At 34.3% G+C, this 18,528-nt stretch overlaps 1 protein-coding gene across 6 annotated transcripts in view; it reads right to left on the reverse strand.

The window, feature by feature from the left end:
* Window positions 1-18,528, reverse strand: part of NRIP1 (nuclear receptor interacting protein 1) — an 81,877-nt gene that overhangs the window by 25,599 nt on the left and 37,750 nt on the right. For all 6 annotated transcript variants that reach the window (XR_014022887.1, XR_014022888.1, XM_081300699.1 and 3 more), the window contains one exon: window positions 17,559-17,676. The gene's annotated coding sequence lies outside the window, so the exon portion shown is untranslated. The remainder of the gene's footprint in view (window positions 1-17,558; window positions 17,677-18,528) is intronic.

Genomic DNA, 18,528 nt, shown 5'->3' on the forward strand with positions numbered 1-18,528 from the left:
AATGCTTATATGGTATAACTGAAAATCCTTATATTTAAGAAATATGTCTTATAAATATCAAAAGAAATGAGTACTTCGTTTAAAATTATAAGTGTTATCTAATGAAAAAGTTAAAACATTGTTTAAACTCAATTCAAATCATAAGGTATGTTGAATATCCCTCCTCTGCTTTTCAGAGAAGATTATCATGCTGTTACTCCATTTGACATTTTCTCCTGTGAAGTCAGGTTACCCCAGTATCCTAAAGATTTACAAAAAATAAATAATAATAATAATAAAAATAATTGCAAGAAATTTCTACAATTAAAGGGAAAAAGCAAAATATGGAAACAACTAGTGACACTTGAAGAAAGCTAAAAAAGTTTAGCTAAAATTTAAACAAATTAAAATTTACCCTATCTGCTCTGGCCTCTCATTTTCCAAATCAATTACTATATTCTAAAGAAGGAGTCATGATTCATTTAGACATTTTACCCTTTCAGGTGAAAAGGTGAACAACGAAAATTATGCAGAGTCAGGTACAGGGACATGTTTCTGTAATTCCAGTGAATCAGGAGGCTAGGGAAAGAGGATCACAAGTTCAACCGGAGCCTGGGTGACTTTCAGATAATTGTCTCATATTAAAAGTTTAAAAATGATGGGATGCAACGCAGAGGTCGAGTGCCTCTGGGTTCAATCCCCAGTAATGCAAACAAAACAGAACAAAAATTTTTTAAAAAATTATGCAGTTTGATACATATTTTTATAATCAATACAAATAAATTCAATATTAATAAAAATTAAATAACTAACCAAGATAGTACATACTAAGGGAGAGGAAATCATATTATTAACCACAGAACATTTGTTAAGTTAAAACTTGTGAATAAATTAATAGGTTCAAAACAGGAGTAAGAATTTTATTTACCATGCTATAATAAATATAAGATGGAAAGAATGTATCAATAATTCTGAAATGCCAAAACACCTCTAGTACATCATATTATAGTGACTTAGTCAAATCCTCTATTATTAATAAAAGGAAAAATAACACATCAGAAGAGGGAGATGGCTACCTTATACTCAGACACATGAACCCACAAAAAATTGTCATATAGATCTAGGTACTACATGTGTCCTCTCAGAAACCTGAAGAGGTAGATATAGCAGTCATCCTTATTTTGAATATGGAGAAACTGCACTGTAGAGATGTTAATTTGCTTGTAAACTGTGTCCACTATTGAACTAAAGGGTCAGGGCTAGAGATATCTTTTTCACTAATGGGGTAGAAAGGGCTAGAAACAGTTTTAACTGCCATCCCTATGACCTGTAAGCTTATAAACTTAGTTGTGAACATGAGACAAGCTCCACCTGTAACCCACACTTCAATGTTCACTAGTTTCCCCACAGCCTCCATGTTTGCTCGGTTTGGTTTTTTAAGAGGATCCCTAGCTCCTTATTCATTTCTTCCCTGGAAATAAAATCTAGTCATAATTTCAGCCCAGGTGGATGAAGGCTTGACCCACTCAACTAGTTTTGTCAGCCCTTGAACTGGGCACTAGATTTCTGGATCAACTTCCTTGGATACCTATATGAAATGTTCTGCTGGGACATACTTACAAGTACCACTCTACCCTCTGAAGTCTAATCTCTCTGAGCAATCTGAATATTTCTTGAATTTCACAATTCAGCATTTAATTATCTTTGAAAGAGGTCAAGCCCAGTTGGTATCCCCCGGGGGGAGGTCCCCATGGTTAGCTGCTTCCTTCTTTAGTCTAGTCATGACTAAACTAATAAAGAGAATATTGCCCTAAGATATAAGTATCTAAAGTAGTTATTTGTGACTGCATTACTCATAAATTTATTTTAGACAATGTAATTCTATATAAAAATCTTTTGAATTTTTATATTATCCAATATTTTGTCACTCATTCTTGGCACAAAAGAATACTGAGCCCACATCCACAGGAAACAATCCACAACTCTGTGTGTGTGTATAATAAATTCTACAGGTGTTCTGGTTGAGTAATGTTAACATAATGTTATTTTAGAAGTTTTAAATGAAATAAAGTTGATACTATGAGGGAAAAATAATCTTCTTTGTTTCCCTAAAACCAGGAAGTTTCTGTTTTGGCTCTGGCTCAGATACTAACCAGCTTTATAAAAGTGGCTAAGTATCAACCTATATAGTGTTCTCATCAGTTAAATGAGCTATTGATACTGATTTTCAAGGTTCCTACTGCTCAAAGGATCCCAGTTTAAGCCTAACTAATGTGGAATAACAAACAATGAAAAGTTTGCTTGTTAAGTGGGCTTAAAAAGTGACACCCACATACAGTTGTTATCTATGGGTAACTTTAACTTCATGGATTACTAGTCGCCAACGTATCAAATATTTGTTTTATCTCTCCAAGACTCAATCTACCTAGATCTTTCTAACTAATGTTAACATACAATTTTCTCGAATGGTTCTAGTAACTGCTGATATTGATTTGTTAGCATAATGGATCGAACGTCACAAAATGAAAATGTAAGAAACAGATTTCATAGCTTTAAAAAAAAAACTCAGCATCACAGATCAGCATCTGAGCAAAAAGAATGGAGGCAACTGAAAGTGAAGAACTCTTAAGGTACACTTTTGGAGGAAAAACAATTTCAAGCTCAGTCACTTAACTATTCTGGAAAATAAAGTCTATATACCCGGTTCTCAGGTTGGTTTTAAAAAAATGAATTCTTGTTCCATCAATGCCCATAACTCACTTAAATGCACACAGCACAAGCTGAAGTTATAAATGGGGAAAGAAATGTGGGGAAAGGGGTGAGCATCTGTTATTCACTCTTTTGACAAACATTTACTGAGCAACTATTATATGCCAGGTATAGGGTCAAGCATTGTAGGTAATTTGGTAAACAAAATAAAGTCCTTGTCTTGTCTGTTAAAAACATCTCCCATTGCACCCACAAAATTTTTTTAAAAAGCCAGAAAAAAATATAAATTTTTCTCCTTTATTTTCTCTAGTTAATTTACCCCTCACACACACAAATATACACACAAAATACACATGCCAAGTATTTCTTTTGAAAGGTTGAAAGAGCCTAAGGTTTTCAAAATTTTAGGGTAACTTTAAAAATTAAAAATTAAACAAATGGAAAGATTTTAATAATTTTTATTTATAAAATAAATATTTTGATTCTTAGTTCTATGGTTTATTTTCCTCCACATTTTCTGAAACTTTTTCCCCAATAAGGAAAAAAACCTCATAAAACTAGTTATCTAAACATTACTAATAAATTTATATCTATATTCAATATGAAACACTGGAATTCAAAAGTTCTTTGAAACACCCAGATCCTTTATAGATAACATGACCTGAAATAGTTAATTATAATCACTGCTTTATGTCAGGGTTGGCATATTTGTATTTGTTATTAATCAATGTTTAAATTGCTCCTCTATTTGCCCATTTTCTACAAAAGTTATCTATGAGTAAGTCTAGATCAATGTCCATAACTTATGTGAAACCTGTATCCTATCTTTATAATTACTCTATAACGAATAGTCATGTGCATGCTTAAATGAAAGCAAAATCTAATCTAAGCAATTTACAGTTATGTATTAATTTAAATATAAAAATAAACAATGGAAAACAACTTTAATTCCATCAATATATTAATATGAGCTATTTTGCTCTTTCTCTTAAATCAAGTGTTCTGATTGTAATCAAAGGATGGGGACAGGCAGCAACGGGCACCTGCAGTTCACATGTGGTAGGAGGCTTGCTTGGACAAGAGGAATTTCTTTCTCTCCTCACAGCACAGAGATACTTGCAACCTAAAAAGTGTTGCTACAATTACCTTTCAAGAAATCCTAAAAATGGTAAAGAGTCTAACTCCAACAACGGGTATTTTAATTATTGTGTAAAATGTTAAAATATTTATTCAATTCATAATAGGCAATCCCAAACTGTACATGATTGAAAAACATCCACAGAATTAAAAAAACAAACAAAAACTACATGAAAAAAAAGAATGCAATTTCTTTCACTGCAACAGAATCAAATATATAGGGTTTATACAAATCAAAATAGCCAACAAATAAAGTAAACAACACATTTATTAATTTTCTTAATATAGTTTAAAGTAGTACACTGGCCGCCTCTATTCTTTTTTTAATGAAAATCTCTTCTTTCTCTGTACCACATAGGACCTTTAAAAATACGACAAAAATAATTTGAAATGATTTCCTAAACTAATTATATCCATAACCACCTCCACGACATCTCCCATTTTGTAGTTTAGATCTTACACTAATAGCATGAATTTCATCTCTGTTTGACACATTTCAAGCAGGGAAGCAGATTAGTGCCTCAGAACACTTTATAGGGTTTCGTTATCAATCAGGTTATGTTCCCAGTGACGCCTTCAGCAAAATTATCTTATTCAAATGAACTCATGAACTAAAGTAAACAAAGCTGTAGCCCACAGCTGACATACTTTTCATTCATTTATTTCCTTTTTCTTTACTTAGAGTTAGAGCACGTGCCATAGAAAAAGTGCACCTTAAATATTCCTGGAGTGTCACAATATGTAATACAATAAAACAGATTACAGCCCTACCTTTCTTTCACAGCAGTGGTGCCAAGCACAGGTACACCGGAGCAATCAATTTGTTCTGCAGACAGTAAGGCTTTCATAGAATACTAATGCAAAAGCTCTTTTCTCTCTCCTTTGCCTTGACTCCCCAATGCCCAGGTCCCGACCAATACAAGGAGGAGGGCGGTGTGTCTTCTGCTGAGATAACCACAACTACTAATCAAGTATACGTGTACAAGGGCACAGGATTAAACCTCCACCAAGCTTGAGTCTTGAGAGCAGCTAAACACATGCACAGCATGGTCAAAATTAAACAGGCACACACACATACATACGCATGCCATGAAAATACAGATGTGTCTACTTCAGTGAACTAATTCATCATACTTTACTACTCCTCGTTTTTTATCTCAGAAGCATAAAATTACCTCCTGCTGAACTAAAGACTTAGATCCAACAGTACTCAACAACAATTGTTTTTCCAAAAATGAGAATCATGATTCTTTGAATTAAACATTCACTATTTTTAAAACAAGACATTTGTATCAATTGTAATATTCAATACAGTTCTTATAGACTTATGCTTTCAAGTATGAATATAGGGTTAATAGACTCAGCATGTATTCTTATGACTTCACGTGTAAAAATGTATTATAAAAGCTTCAGTCTACTTCAAGAAAAGCACGCTCATTACTACTAATAAAAAAATACACAAAGGTTTCCATTTATCTTGAAGTTTTTACATTAAGTGTAATTTTATGCTATTTAAAAAAATTTTTCAGGTCTTAAAATGATCTTAAAAGCATCTTTAACACTTTATAATTAGGGTAACAATGGTATATTTGATCTAATAAATCTAGAGATTCCTTTCAACTAGATATTTCACTTGGCTTATTTTTCTTCCATTCAAAATATGAAAAGGTATGTCAATCATTAGGTAGTGTGATGAGAAAAGTTAAATATTTTTTTGACATCACACATTATCTCATTTTTGGAAATTAAGACAGGCAAATTAAAAACTATTGAAAAGTACTGATAGTTAAAAGGTTGCAAACTAAGCAATAATTTTAAAACATTCTAACTGAAGAAACTTATTAGGAGGCTTCCTAGACCAACTCTATTTTCATGTAAACAACTGCTTTCCACTGTTAAAATAACACATCTCATTCTGCACTCTTCCTTTTTCTAAAAAAAAAAAAAAAAAAACCCAAAAAATAGAATCGGTTAGAACAATTAAGAAATACTAGGAAATTCAATGAAGTATTGCAATAATGTTTAATCGATACTGATGTATTTGTCCTTGACACACTGACCATGTCATCAGGCTACTGTCATGTGATATCATGTCATTTCTCCACCTGGCTCATGACCTTGTCCTCTAAATGACCTAAAGCTTCCCTCAAGTAGCAGGAGGCCCCTCCCCGCTGTCTCAGCAAGGTCGAATGGGTCAGCGTGTCCTCATCTGTAATCCACCACCATTTGTCAGCAGGGAGGCTGGAGGAGGCAGGCTTGCTACAAGGGGAGAATGCCCAATTAGGCAGCTGTCACACAAAGCATAGGCTGCAAAATTATCCCCTGTCAAAAGAAAGAGCAGCTGCGGGTGCCAATTACAGCAACCTTTCAACCCTTTAGGTACTGGAAACTACACAGAAGTAAATGAAGAACAATTAGTGATAACAAATCGATGAATTAGGACAGTAAATTAGAAATTACTAGCAGGTGAGCTTGGGTCATACATGACATTTAGGGCATACCAGACTCCAGGCAAGGGCAAGATGTACTGAATCACACTAACCATTTTCTTGCATATAGATTTGCCCTTCAACATTTCCTTTCTGCAAATCTGAAAACCTTTAAAATACCTATATCTAAAAGTATATATCTTAATGTATGCATCCTTTTTCTTTCCATGTATCTAAAGAAATTGTTTCTTGACAAGAGGAAAATCCCTCCTAATAAGTCTAGTAAACCATTCTTAGACAATCCATCATGTTATCATCTCAGACTTAAATTTTTAAAATATGGCTCATGAATTTAAAATATCAAATAATCAAACTTAAAATACTACACATCTTTACAAAGTACTTGACCCACTTGTACTTTAATAACATTTTCAGAAAATATCTACTTGAAAAAACAACTAGGTATGAATTCTGAGAAAATTTTTCGGCTAGTATCATAATGTTGAGGTAAAATTTATCTACATGATGTGATTCTGTGTATAAAGAAATAAGTGCAGTGTGTTTTTACATATAATTTATATAAAGAAAATATAAACCATAAAGTTAGCTCTCAGATTATTCAGCTCCAGTCCTACAGAGGTGATATGCATTATGTCTCAAGCATAGAAAGCCAGTTCACTTGGATTGTATCCAACTGATGTATTTGGCAGTTAGCACTAGCAGGCAACAAGAGGAACAACATGCCCCACAGCACAGTGAGCCCACAAGGCTATCCAGTGTTTATGGACATGTTTCATCATGCCTAAGAAAGTCACACATGTTCAGAAACAACTTTCTTAAAAGTTTATTTTAAATTAAAATGGCTTTTTTTCCCCTTGGAAAAAAGCTTTGTCTTCTATACCAATTCTTTGAAAACTCAGAAACCTGAATGATATGTGATGTAATTTCTAATGAAGCTGGGCCAAACAGCTCTACTAGACATCTCCAACTGGTTAAAGTGAAGAAGAGGAGATAAAGAAGAACTTTACTCATCACCCCCCCACACACACACACACACATTATAAATAAATCACAGTTGCCAGGGGGAAAATGTGTCTGTAATTCCTAGTTCCTAAGTCAATTCTAAATTTCCAGGAGATAAATGTTATGGGGAGAAAACTTCTCCATTAAGTTTATCTGAGAATTCGATTTATAAATTATGTTTCACCCTGGTAAAAACTGGGCATTTGTAAAAATTGTCTTAAGCTTTCAATGCCACCCTTTAAAGTCAGACATAAATACATGAAATAAATGGCAAGCAGACAGGAATGAAGGAGTTAATGCCTTTAGAATTCAGTTTCCATCATACATGGGTGACTATCTCTTTAAATAATTTAAATCCTCTCCATCAACTACAAAGCTGTTTTGAAGCCATTTAGCTTTGTTCTTTACATGTGTTCTAATTAAGAAATGACCTTGTCATCACACACACCAGAAATCCGGGATTATTTCCTACAGCAAAAATGCACAAAGCCCCCAAAAAAAGAAAAAGAGGGAAGGGGGAAAAAAGACTTTTTCCTCAGTTCCTCACTAAGGGAAGTTGTTGGTTGGCTGAACCGCTGAAGCAGTTTCACTGCATAATTTTTTTTGTTGTTGAATGTCACAGGGCGGGTTAGTGTGACCTTGAGCTGCATCAGCAGCACAGCAAGGGTCGAGATGCCTGCAGGCGCCCTTGTACTGGATTTGCAAGACAAAAACCTTCAAACTGGCTGAAGGACATCTTAAATCTCTTCAAAGGTTTTCCGAACTAATCTGGGCTGCTCTTAGCAGGATCTGTGCCAGTGTGAGAAGCAAAATTAAAAACAAGGTCTTTGACAGGATGTTGTCTCCTCTTAACCCTTCCCAAGCAGAACAGAACAAATTACAAGCATTTGGGGGAGATGGTTTACCTAGAAGCATTCTTTCATAACAAATTATGTAAGCAAGCAATCACAAAGGATGAGGCAGCTATTAGTTCTCAAAAGTAAACAACCCTTCCATTATGCTTATTAAAGAATTCAGGTTGAATTTGTTTCTTAACCATATTTTAGAGTAGTGAATGTGAAACTTAGAGCTCTATTTGTATCTTTTAGATCTGTAGCAAAGTGACAGGTTAAGACTAAGGAAATACTCCTATAAACATTAATTTCTAGAATTCATTTTAAAAAATAAGCTTTTAGTTGGTAAAATCATGAATTTCCTACATATTGCATATAATTTACTAAAATCACAAGTAAAATTATATCACATAATTACTAAATTTCCTATTCTTGATGAGATGGATATATAAGATTGATAAAGGGAAAAAATGATCATAATATCAAAAGTGGACAGAAGCTCCACAGAGTAAAGAACCTCAGTCTTATTATTTAAAAAATCAGAATGAAATTTCCTTATTATGTTTTTATAGTTCCAACCCATGGGCCAAGAGAAAGTATTACTGCCAGAATAAAGTTGTCATGGTTTGAATGTGTTTTCCCAAAATTCACCAGTCAGAAACTTAATCTCAAATTTACATGTTAATGGTATTTGCAGGTGGGGCCTTAGAGAGATAATTTGGATTAGATAAAGTCAGGAGAGTGAGGCCCCCATAATGGCATTAGTTGCTTCCTAAGAAGAGCAACCGGCTAGCAAGCTTGTTTTGCCACCTGATTCCCTCTACCATGTTATAATGCTGCAAGAGGCCCTCAGCAGATACTGAATAAATACCAGCACCATGCTTCTACATTTTGGTCTCTAGAATCATGAGTAAATAAACTTCTATTATTTATAAATTACCCAGCACGAGGCATTTTGTTATAATAACAGAAAATAGACAAGGGTGTTTGATTCTTCCCTTGCAAGCCCTCAAAAATTAACTTAGTAGCTACAGTTGGGAAGTTTTAAAATAAAACAGTCCTAACTCTCAGAAATAGTCCAGTGAAACAAACAGTTCTAATACTTAATATGCAATATTCTAAAATCAGCGCATCTCCATCTGTAATATTAGTTTGCTACCATCAGAGGCAAAGTATATCATGAGTAGTTCTAAAGAGTAGTTAGTGTAAGATATGGAGTTTATTAAGGTTCAATGGGTTACAAAATATTCCCCTTTAAAAAATAGAACAAATAAAGATTATGTTGAGTTTCAATCACTTTCACACACTTGAATTTATTTGGACATATTTTCCCAAATGGCACAGGAAAAGGGGTAGCATGATAAATACGTAGTGACTACATAATACATGAGCATGCATAGTTCATGTGATCTCTTCTTTAGTCACCAAGTAAAAGGACAAGAAGTATATATTGTGCTAACTGCTATGAATGGAGTATTTAAAAAGTGCTCTAGGAACACAGTAGGCTATAACTAGGTTTTAGTTCATGTATGTATGTTCAGGTGGCAGTAAGTGATGGTTGAAGAGTGAGGGCTGGCCAGGCAGGAGAGAATGGCAGCTATTCTAAGCTATAGAAATAGCACTTACAGGACAGAAAAGAGCTGGAGTGATGAAGGAAGGCTGTCCAATGTGACTGCAGATTAGGTTGGAAATACTACTGGAACCAAGGACTTTGAGTCAGGGCCATGCCGAGGAGCTGATCTTTATCTGGTGGGCATTGAACGACTTATAAGTAATGATATGATTAAATGCATATTAAAAATAAAAACAGAAGCTGTGGGGTTGTTGATGGCTTAGAGAGGAGAAGAAACTGTGAACCAGTTAATACAGAGAAGAAATCACATTTGAAATAAGGCAAGGGAAGGAAAGTTGAAGAAAAAGCTCTGAAACAAAGAAGGCTTGTTTGAATACTTATGAAGCAATTTGTTGGTGCTATTAAATGAGGTGTTATTTAACAAGGAAAGATGAAAATTATTAAAACAATTACCTCAAGTCTATGTGTAAAACATGGTTAAAATAATTTAATACAAAATTTTAAGAAAAATAATATTACTGTAGACGTACTTAACAGAGACAGAGTCATGTCCCATTTAAAATCTGAATTCTGTACATCCTAAGTATCAATATTCATTAAGTATTAAGTGAGAGTTTTCTTAATATGACAGCAACATTTACCTTTTCAGAATAGTATGAGGGCTATTTCCTTGGGCTATAACAGCAAGATGCCTGGCTTATGTTATAATATAGTCACTAGAGACAAGAGTTTTATCCAATGCTAATGAGAAAAAATTAATTCAGCAAACATTTACTGAGCGCCTACTATGTTTAGGACACAGAATTAAATTATAAAAACTCCCAACATTCTGTGAGCACCAGGCTGCTAGATTATCACTTATAATGATACTAAGTCCTGAAATTCCAGCTCACACCATGACATCATCATATGATAAAAAGACAACGAATAAAAAGAGCTGTTAGTAAATCAAGTCTGACTAGCAGCCATCTTGGTTTTCCCATCCCGCTGACAGGTACACAATGCATTCCCAGAACTCTCAGGAAAGACCCAGTACCCATGTAATTTGAAGAGTCATTAAATACCCTAGAGACTGACTGTCCTGCTAAGACCTCACAAAGAATTTAACAGAGTATCAGCCAAGGTAAAAGGGTAGAGAGTGACAAAGAACTGGAGTCACTAGGGCCAAGTAAATATCTGCCAGAGAGCAGACTGTACTCTCAGAAAAGGAGTGCCAGCATTGGGGATCAGGTTGAGGCAAGTGGAGGGGAAGGTCACACAAAGGAGAGAAGACTTGAAGGCAGACTTGAAGGGAAGCCTGTCATGCCCCCAAAAGAAAATATCAACTTCATTATGTAAAATCATTACAAAAATAACCAAAGCTCCAAAACCTCTGGAGTAAGGAGTCTCATCACAAAAGAATGATTTAGAGCTCCTAAGTCATAAAAAGGGCTAGCACTTGAAAGGTAGGGTTACTGACAGAGCATAACTAGGAATGACCTTACGAGTATCCACAAATAAAATGACTTCTCCTTGAGTAAGCAAAACCAACACTAGTAATAAGTTCCAGTACATTCTATGTATAGACATTAATAGAAAAGTGGGTAATAAGATAAGGCTTGAAGATGTTAAAAAATATTACTAATCTACATACATAAAAGCTAGATTATTGAAATAAAAATATAGAAGATTCTGCTGACAATTAGAAAAAATGAATTCCTATAAAACAGCAAGTCTCAAAGTAAGGTCCTGGGACCCCCAAAATTCCCACAATCCATTCAGGAGGCATAGGAGGTCAACAATAGAATATTAGAATACTAAAATGTTATCTGCTCTTTTGGTATCTTTCTCTCATGAGGGTACAGTGCAGTCATTCGGAGGTTATAAATGTGTCACTGCTTTGATGGCTAATGAAATGCATCCTTGTGCATTGTTGAATTTTTAAAAGTTTTTTCTCAGTTTAAATTTCTAAAACAATGTCAGGTAATGATTCTCATAAACAAACACGCTCTTGGATCCTCCATGATTTAAGAATAAAACCTGAGCTATATCCCCAGACCTTTTTAAAATTTTTGCTAATTTGCTAAAGCTGGCATAGAACTTGGCAATCCTCCTGCTTCAGCCTCTGGGTTGCTGGAATCACATTGCTCTGTCACTTCACTGGGCTATATTACCTTCTATATGAAAGTTGGAACAAGAAAGTAAACATAACTACAGTTTAAGAATTGCTCTTGGTCTATTTAATAATCAAGAACTATAATTTTGTTTGTCTTTAAACAATTGTCAATTTCATGAATTTCTACTATAACTATGCAAGATAATAAATGCTCTTAATACAGAAAAGTCCCCCAGATCCAGCTGAGGAAAGATTTTTTTTTTTTTTTTTTTTTTTGGTAATGGGGATTGAACCTGGGGGCTCTTTACCATCAAGGTTACCTCCCCACTCTCTGACATAATCTTGCTCAATTGTTGAGGGTCTTGGAGTTCCCTAATTTGCTGAGGCTGGCCGCAAACTTGCAATCCTCCTGCCTCAGCCTTCTGAGTCACTGCTATTAAAGGCATGTGCCACCATGCCCAACTAACCTTTCAAAAAGATTAGGTGGGTAAGGACGACTTGAAATAGCTTTCATTTTTGCACAGTCACTATTCTGAATTTACCATACAAGAAATAACAAATCTACAAATTTGTTAAAAGAAGCAGCTACAAGGATAAGTGATAAACTAGCGTTTATTGGGTTTAATAATATTGTCAGGAAAAAATACAATCAACAACATAGTGAGATACTTCTTAAGCCAAGACATGAACAAAATGAAGAAAGCAAATGAAGCACAAATTTTTTAGGAAAAAACATCAGGAGACAAGGCAGAAAACTGTTTTTAACGTATATACTGTACAGAGGTGGCATGTGAATTGACTGGAGGAACAATCAAGGTTTCACCAATTGAAAAAGAAGCTTTAGCATTCATTGGGGAATAATAAGAGGAGCATCACTCTAAAAAAGGAAGCATGGCAGCATAGTTTGCTACTGAAACTTTATATCTCACAGGACTAAAATTTTCAGGAATTAGAAACTTTTATGGAATGTGACAAAGTAATTTGATGTCTGTTGAGTTTAATGAACAATTTGGACTTACATTCTATGTCTTTTGCTTAATTCCCAATCTGTCATAGATAGAGGCTTTTAAAAAGTACAGTAAAAGTGTACTTTTTAAAAGTTACTAAAAATAATGAGTTACTAAAATAATGAAATGAAATAAGAACATGCAAACAAAAATTGGACCTTCCTTTCAGATATTTTGAGATGCACTAACTTAGTCCGCAATACAGCAGGGAGGGTGCAGAGTGGGGTGGCAACAACAGGATGTTTCAAGGTAGAAGTTTGCCCTGGTGTAACTATGAACAGTCCTATACATAAATGCAAAAATGGACTTCATTGGGGGTTAAAAATTATCAATATTTTTATCTCTAATCCAGAAAGGGAAGATTCTAGTTACCTAAATAACATGCATAATAAGCTCTTCCATTAGAATCACACCAATTTCAGATGTGCAAACCACAGACCACATGGATGAAGGGCAAATGTACAGAGAGGAGAATATCAGGTTTACCACTGTTAATTTAAGTGAAAGACCAGGATCTATGTAAGAAGTGAAAGTGAATAGTCAGTTTGATCAGCAAATTTTTAATTATTTAAATTATTGAATTTGAAACCATTCATGAAAGAGAAAAAAACATGAGTTGATAAGGAAGGTATAGTAAGGATTTTCTACCCAAAATAGTAGTTAGATTAATTTAAATATTAGGTAAAAGACTTAAGGAGAGTTCATTCTTTAAAGATACCAAATTGTGAAGAAATGCCAATCAGGTTAATGCTTTCCATTGTAACAGTAGGTTAGAATTGACTTAAGGAAGGCCTGTTGTCTATGTGCATTTTGCTATTGGAAGCATTACATCATTTTTGATTAGAGAAGTTACTCAAATAAATTGGACTTTCAGGAAGATCTGGTGGCTGTGAGAGATGTGGATAAGGACATCAGTTAAGAGGAAATCACAAGGCTGTGAAATAAGACAGTTGGCTGTGAGAAAGGGAATTAGGAGGGGATGGAAGCAATGTTGGAAATTGACAACACTTGGTTTCAGCCAAGCATCCAGATTTTCTTACCAAGGTTGTCTACGAAGCCAGGGAAACACCAATGAGACAGCCAACTTGGTTTATGGCAATTAATTCCAACTGAGGTGACTTAATAAGATTAAGGATTGATCTTGGTTTCTCTAGTACCATGGTCCCCCTGAAAACCTGAGTTAGAAGTTTAAACACTTACTAAAAAGTGCTATTTCTTAAACAAATAATTTTACACAGTCCAATTATCAGTGGTTTTCTTTCCACACTTTTATTCCCTTGTTAATACGGTACAGTAAGATATTTTGAGAGAAAGACACACACATTCACGTAACTTTTGATATAGTATATTGTTATAACTAGTCAATTTTACTCTTGTTATTGTTAACCTCTTACTGTGACTAATTTATCATAGGTACATATGTATAGGAAACATAACTATAGGTATAGAATGCTGTATTTTCTGTGGCTGTAGAAAACCAGTGGGGGCTTGGATTGTATCCCATGTTCTTTGAGAAATATTTTCTAAAGTGTGGGGAAAGCATTTCCATGAGTTCATTTACTTGACTTTACCAATGTGGCAACACAACTGTTAAAGCCAGTTGAGTCACGGGTTATTTTTTATCTTTATATAGACAGATAACTCTATGTGGAACATAAGTTTCAACACTCAAGATATTTGTTAAAATAGTTATCAACAGGCTGGGCACAGTGGTGCACGCTTGTAATCCCAGCAGCTTGGGAGGCTGTAGCAGGAAGATCAAAGCCAGCCTCAGCAACAGTGAGGCATTAAGCAACTCAGTAAGACTCTGTCTCTAAATAAAATACAAAATAGGGCTGGGGATGTGGCTCAATAGTTGAGTGCCCCTGAGTTCAATCCCTGGTACCCAGTCCCCCCCACCACCAAAAAAAAAAAAAAAAAAAAAGTTATCAACAATACAAACAAGCCATGTGTGGTGGTGCATGTCTGTAATCAGGATCACAAATTTAAGGCCAGCCTCAGGAACTTAGCCAGGGCCTAAGCAACTTAGTGAGACCCTGTCTCAGTGGTAGAGTGCCCCTGGGTTAAATCTCCATTACCCCCCCCCCCAAAGGAATTCTTCCCAGTGAAAACTTATGGCACATAACCATAAAACTCCTTTCAGTAGGAAAAAAATCAGTATATTCAAGAGTTTCAGCTAAACTGATTCATGGTCAATTATCTAATTCTACCCAACATATTCACTTCTTTTTTGTCATCAATTTTTGTCAACATTGGCTAATAAATATTATACACTGAAACAAAGAGAGCACCAAAAAATATGAAAATAAAATAAAGGGTAGAATTATTTTGTTAGTTACTAGACAGGTAATTATTTCTTTCAAGGGGAGCTAACAAGGAGCAAGGAAAATCTGGCTGCCTATGATACTCAAAAGCTATGTAAACACTTCATGTTTTATATGGCTTGTAATATTCATTAACCAAATTCTTTTCTTTTTCTCCCCCCAAACCTCCCCTATGTTCTCTCACTCAAAAGGATATTACTGTTCTTAAAAATGAGTGTTTTTAGAATGTAACAATACAATAAACTATAGAAAAACTCATAAAACACATTAGTTCAAAGTCTTCAATTTTTCATAACCAGTCTACCAGATCCTACTTTTGGGGACATGGTTCACTGAATATTAAAAAACCCACTGAAAAGACATATTTGCCCCAACATCTTCCATGCTTATTTGAACATGGGCTCCTCATTCAAAATGAGGAACTGTTTAACAAAATTTGTTTTACAAAAAATACACTTGACATATTCATAGCTTTTAAAATCTTGAAAAATTTTGAATATACATAAAGCATATAGAAAAATCAATTCATTTTTATGTCTTAAACGATCCTTTTTATCTAGAAGAAATATCTAAATTTGATTATTTTCTAAGAGCAACTCATTGGCTATATATCTTTCCTGGACGACTATCTATGATTTAATTATCCAACTATCACTAAGTGATTGTTAGTTACCATTCTGGTTATCTGGTAAAACAAAGATAATTACAAATTAAGAACAAACTAATTATATCGACTCATGGGAATGCATGTTGTTATAATGTTCACTTTAACAAAATTTAAAGTTGAGAAAGGAGATTAATATTCACTGTTTCATCAAATATATAAAGCAGAGGCTGGGGTTGTGACTCAGCAGTAGAACACTTGCCTAGCACGTGTGAGGTGCTGGGTTCAATCCTCAGCACCACATAACAATAAATAAAATAAAGATATTGTGTCCAACTACAACTAAAAAAATTTATATATATATATATATATATATATAGCAGATTTCAGACTATCAGCAAGTCATTAATGCATAATTATACTTCAATCAATGAACTTGTAGTATTTACAAATATCAACCTAGTTAATGTAAGTTCCAACTTAGAGGAAAAAAATACAGGAAAATGTGAAAAGCAAATACCAACCAAATAATTACTAGTAGATTTAGGCAGTCTTTTTAAAAATAATATTTTAAAAACTTTTCTGGTGAAATTATAAGACGATATAAGCATTAAGGAAAGCAATTAAAATAACTTCATAGGCAGGCATAGTGGTACATACCTATAATCCCAGCAATTTGGGAGGCTGACAGGAGGATAACAAGTTCAAAGCCAGTGTCAGCAACTTACTGAGGCCCTAAGCAATTTAGTGAGACCCCATCTCAAAAAATAAAAAGGACTGGGAATGTAGCTCAGTAGTTAAGCACTCCTGGATTCAATCCTTGGTACCACAAAACAAAACAAACAAACCCCACAAATTTATTATTGGGTTTTCTGAATTTAATCAGGATAGTTCAGGATAGTAATGAAAAGGGGAGCTTTGTCACGGTACAAGCGTATTATGGCTACAGGTGAAGAACAAATTGGGTTTAAAGTTACCATCCCCTTTTTGAAACATCATGGTCAACTAAAACAGTGAATTTTAGGATGCTGTATCTGTTATCCCTCTTCTGATCAAAGTTTTCAGTTAGCTGGTTAAAAGGTAACTCTGCACAAGTAATTATGGGAACATAAACAACCACTATCCCTTTTCCCGACTGACATGAATTGCTTCTGTTCAGGAATAAAAAGCATTAAGGTCTAAGAATGTAAGATCTGACAAATTTATTTAAGTTGTAGCTACACTAGAAAACGGGCGTGTTAATCTGAGTAGAATTAACTACTCACTCATCTCTAGTTCACTGCCCACCTACTTGTGCTAATTCAATTGCTTTATCATTCCCCAGAACTGCCTTGTAAGAGGTAACCACTTTACATAATTCTAAAAGTAATCACACACCTACACGACAATGAATCCACAATAATAAAACAAGTTTCTTTTTTCCTCAAAACAATAATTAACTTTTTATCTGAAACCAGATTTCTATTTCAGGTTTTTATATTGACTATCCATTTTCTGTGGATTTGGTAAAAACAAATTAAGTATCATCAACACAAATACCATTTCTTCTTTCAAGCTCCAAAATCCCTCTCTCCAGTAGTAATTCACTCACTGAATTCTCATGAATATATTTTTATGGCATTTAACCTCCTTTACTTTTGATTACCTTTATTTATTTTCATTTATTCTTTCTTTGTAAGTTCCTTAAAGGTAGGATTTTAACCACATTTCCTAGTGAAGTACTTCACAGAGATAAAGCACATATCTGGTGATTTTAAGCTAATGTACAACTAAGAAAAAAATATGTAAAACATATTAAAGTCGTAATAATATTAAGCCCCATGGACTCTCGAAAAATACTCTCACCGTTTGTCTCCAAGGTTTGAGCCTCTGCTTTCTGAGAAAGGAAATCAAGAAGGCTGTTGAAAACCAGCTCTGATGTCATCTGGAGCCTTCTCAGGTCCTCCTTCAGTCAACTGTGCATCTTAAGGAGAGGGAAAAGATAGTTTGGAAACTATTCTATACCAGATTCAGGACTATCTTTTGTGAAGTTCAGTAAACTCTTCTTGTTCAAGTTCAATGCAGAAGGAGCCATTTGACAGAAAAATATAAATTACTTATGAACATTACTTCATCAAAGGAGAGCAAAAGATCCTTGCTTTTCAGATAACATGTTTCCTTAATTAATAAATGTTTATAGTTCCTAGGTTCTGCATATTAACCTTTGTTAATTTCAAATTTCTAAGAGTGTTCGGTTAAATCAATTAAATTGTTACATTCAAAAAATCCTTAATCCGTCATAAAAATATATTTCCAAAAAAAAGGGGAAGAAAAAAAGACCTATAGTTTCCCTCATATTTTTTCAGTTTCAAAATACCAGCAATGGAACAGGGCATGGTAGTATACAGTTCTAGTTAGTTGGGAGGCTGAAGCTGGAGGATCACGTTAAGCCCAAGAATTCCAGACATGCCTGGGAGACAGCATGGAACCCAGTGTCAAAAACAAAAACAAAAACAAAAAAACACCAAGAGAGAAAAGAGAAAAGTATCAATAACCAACAGTGTACCTTTTCCAACACAAAATCTGGTAAGAAATATTAAATGCCTTATGCCTTATATCTGTACAAAGACATACTCCAATATCTGAAGTAAATCTATTGTATTTTTAATACCTAAAAATTGGAAATATGTATGCCCACTAATAGGCGAAAGAATTATGGCATATCCATACAATGTAATTTTACTATTCCACAACAATATACTATGCTATATTAATGATAATAAAACATGGATGATTCTTAAAGTAATGGATGATTCTTAGTGCAAGAAACCAGACA

This window comes from Spermophilus citellus (genome assembly GCF_964194105.1).
Source record: "Spermophilus citellus genome assembly, chromosome: 7".
In the NCBI taxonomy this organism is placed as follows: Eukaryota; Metazoa; Chordata; class Mammalia; order Rodentia; family Sciuridae; genus Spermophilus; species Spermophilus citellus.